Raw genomic sequence first — 3,477 nt, 5'->3', positions numbered from 1 at the left:
GCCCTTTTGTTGCTGACTTGGATTTCTTGGGACAGCAGAAGTTAAACCAGGCTTCTGCTGAGTTCCGGTAGCTGGCTGCTTAGATGTCTCCCCCATTTTCTGCTGAGTTCCAGCAGCTTGCATCGTTTGTTCTTTCTCCCCCATTTTGCCAGCATCATGAGATGGAGGAGGAGTATAGAAAGACCATTGAAGAACAGCACGAGTCAGTCTCGAGGAATACTGTTGCATTTGACTCGTACTCTCTCTTAGACCTTTGAAGACCTGCACACCATCGGCCATACTTGAGGCGGGGATTTTGATGTTGGCACTGAGCATACTGAGTAAATACTCTTGAGATTTCCCGATCCAAGTTATCGATTTTATCATCCGAGCATAGGATTGATGGTACATCCTGAGCAGCGCAGTATCATATGATTAACGTTGAGCATTCGTGTGCCGGACATGTGCAATTGTGGATTGAGTGCATTGCAGAATCTCATTGGTCTTGACCTGGTCAGTGTCCATCTCTTCTTTGTTTAAGTTGAGTAGGCGAATGGCTTCACTGATCTGTTCAATGGAGCATTGAGAAGAGGAGAAGATAAGGTCACGAGCTCCGGCCAGCTTAGAGGACAGCTGGGAGAAAAGGTGATTGACCTCAGCAGAGGTTGCAGATGTTGAGTTCACAGCTGATAAGGCATTAAGTTGTCCTTGGAAGGAGTTCATGTGATTTACCATCATCAGCTGGAGTTCAGCCAGCTTCGTTATAGATTCTTGCTTGGGCTGCTGAGAGACTAAGGAAGTCATGACACCCATCAGTTCTTTGAGACCCTTAAGTTCGGTCAGAAGTTCATTGACAGAGGAGAATTGTGTTGGCTCAGCATGAATAGGCCCAGCAGTGTTAAGCCCAAAATATACCTAAAATATCATTAATATTTATATCATTTTTATTACAAATTCATGTTATTTATATCTGTTTAGATTACTTTTACTTTCGAATATCTTTCTTTCTTGCAAGGTGCCTGAATATTTGGTAAAATCCAAATAGGAACGAAAAAGGATCAAAAACAGAAGAAAAACCCTACAAAAGGAGTCAAAGACGACGTAAATCGAAAGCGCCAAGTCGAGGACACGAACGAAAGCAAGAAGTAAGAAAACCTGCCGGGCCGCGACAGTGGATCCTCAACCCGCGGCCGCGACACGCGTGGTTTAACTATTTCTCCCCTTCGTCCGTCGCTCAGCTCAGTGCTACGTCATTCACGGCCGCGGATTACCATCCTCGGTAAGTGCAGAAAATTTACAAAGAGCATTTTACACATGCTGAAAATCCAAGAAACGCGTTCGTTCAAGTGGATAAAGACGTCCTTTCACAACGGACACGACTCTAAACTAAGGAACACATCACTTCAAATACAACCCTTCAACACCTATAAATAAAGAGTTGATATGGAGAGAAAGGGTTGATATGAAATGTTATAATATAGATATAGAATCAGAGCGTAGAACTTATGTCTAAGTTCTAAGTAAAACATTTCAAAAGTTAGAAGTTCGATTCTGTAAAAAGCAATATGATGTACACACATTGTTTATAGTATAATTACAAACACAGTAGCGTTTAGTTTCAGTCTTATTAGTTTACATTTTGGTAGAGGCCGTCCGCATCCCTATAACGAAGATACAACGAGAAGATTGAGTAGAGGATCCGCCCCGGAGTCTGACAAACTCTAACGAAGCCCAAGGGAAGAATTGACAACCTTTCACTTGCAATCGTCAAAAGTTTCCATGCTTTCTGTTCTCTGTAAACTTGTTTCAATTTATATTTCATCTAATAAAGTTGGTTCTCTTCTATTCATTTTTAAGTAGCACTTATGGTAACCAATCCACTAAAGTGAGTTCTGGTGTTTTCATTAAAACGTAGTTAAATTCAAAATCATTATAAGGAAACTTTGTTGAACAACCTAAACAAGTTGGTACTTTTAATGTTAAAGATTAGTACCAGGTTGATTAGGGCACGATACTTTGGATTAAGATCGAAAGCAGTTCAAAGCCCAATACATTGAAGGAGCTTATGATATTACATTTTCATAATGTACAAAGTTTAAAGTTGATTTCTTTGCTTAATGTAAATGAATACATTTAATTATCTTTTCTAAAAAGAACTAAGCGTTCCTGTTTTGTAAAATTCATCCCTAAATCAGAAGACATTTCTAACAATCGATTTATTCTAAATATAAAATCTTATTCCTGCATTTTCAAATACTAAAAGTTCACAAATTCAATTAAACAAATTTCCTAAATTCAATTAAACAATTTTCACTTTTTATTTACATTTAATAAATCTAACAAGTTCGAAATTAATAATTCAAAAATAAGTTTTTCGTTAAAAAACGTATCTCTGTGGGATCGATATTTTTATTACTACAAGCGAAACCGTGCACTTGTGGAAATCGCTCAACAAGTTTTTGGCGCCGTTGCCGGGGATACGCCAAAATTTTTGACAAAATTTTTATTTTTCGTATTTTATTTTCGAATCTAGGTTTACACATTCTTTTTACAACTTTTATATTTTATTTATTTCAGTTTATTTAACATATTTATTTTCAATTTTGTTTTGAAGGTAGTTTGGTTCGTGCAACAATTTCAAGTTCATGCGCAGTTCGCGAAGTTCGGGCACGCCACTAGACCCTCTTGATCCAAAAATTGAAAGAAAACTTAGAAAAAACAAAGACAAAACCCCCTTTAAAAACCAAATTAGTCCAGCCAGAAAATATGGCAACACTTATGGAGTACGCTAGGCCAGGAATGGCCGGTGTAACTAATAGTGTAGTTAGACCCCGTATAAACGCAAACCAATTTGAAATTAAGCCTGCTTTGCTTAATATGTTGCAAAATAACGTAACGTTTTATGGGCTACCTCACGAAAATCCTAATACCCATTTGACAAATTTCTTAGAAATTTGTGACACTTTTAAAATTAGCGATGTGCCAGCCGAAGCAATCAAACTTCGCCTTTTTCCTTTTACTCTTAAGGATCGAGCCAAAGAATGGTTAACTTCTATGCCGGCCGCAACATTTGAAACTTGGGACCAACTTGCCCAAGCATTTTTATTGAAATATTTTCCTTTAGCAAAAACCGCAAGAATCATAAAAGAGTTGACATCTTTTTCTCAAAATGGCAATGAAACTCTTTATGAGGCTTGGGAACGTTTTAAAGAACTTCAACGTTTATGCCCACACCACTCATTGCCAGATGCTCTTTTAATGCAAACATTCTATAGTGGATTAAATCCTACGACTAGAGGGTCATTAGATGCTATGTCTGGAGGGTTATTTATGAAGAAGACATCCGCCCAAGCAAGAGAACTTTTGGAGGAAATGGCAATCAACAACAGTATGTGGCCCGCAGAGCGTGGACATATACCAATGGCGAAACCGTCACCCTCAGGTACATCATCGGTTAAAGGTATAATGAATCTTGATCCAGTTGCGATGTTACAAGCC

The 3,477-nt window shown here is 38.2% G+C and overlaps 1 non-coding gene across 1 annotated transcript; it reads right to left on the bottom strand.

The window, feature by feature from the left end:
• Positions 1-3,114: 3,114 nt before the first annotated feature.
• Positions 3,115-3,221, bottom strand: LOC136201601 (small nucleolar RNA R71). The gene has a single exon (XR_010673949.1). It is a non-coding gene; the product is annotated as a small nucleolar RNA R71 (small nucleolar RNA).
• Between the last annotated feature and the right edge of the window lie 256 nt (positions 3,222-3,477).

Source organism: Euphorbia lathyris, chromosome 7, assembly GCF_963576675.1.
Source record: "Euphorbia lathyris chromosome 7, ddEupLath1.1, whole genome shotgun sequence".
NCBI lineage: Eukaryota > Viridiplantae > Streptophyta > Magnoliopsida > Malpighiales > Euphorbiaceae > Euphorbia > Euphorbia lathyris.
The sequence above is the reverse complement of the archived record's forward strand: the minus strand, read 5'-3'. Positions and strand labels throughout refer to the sequence as shown.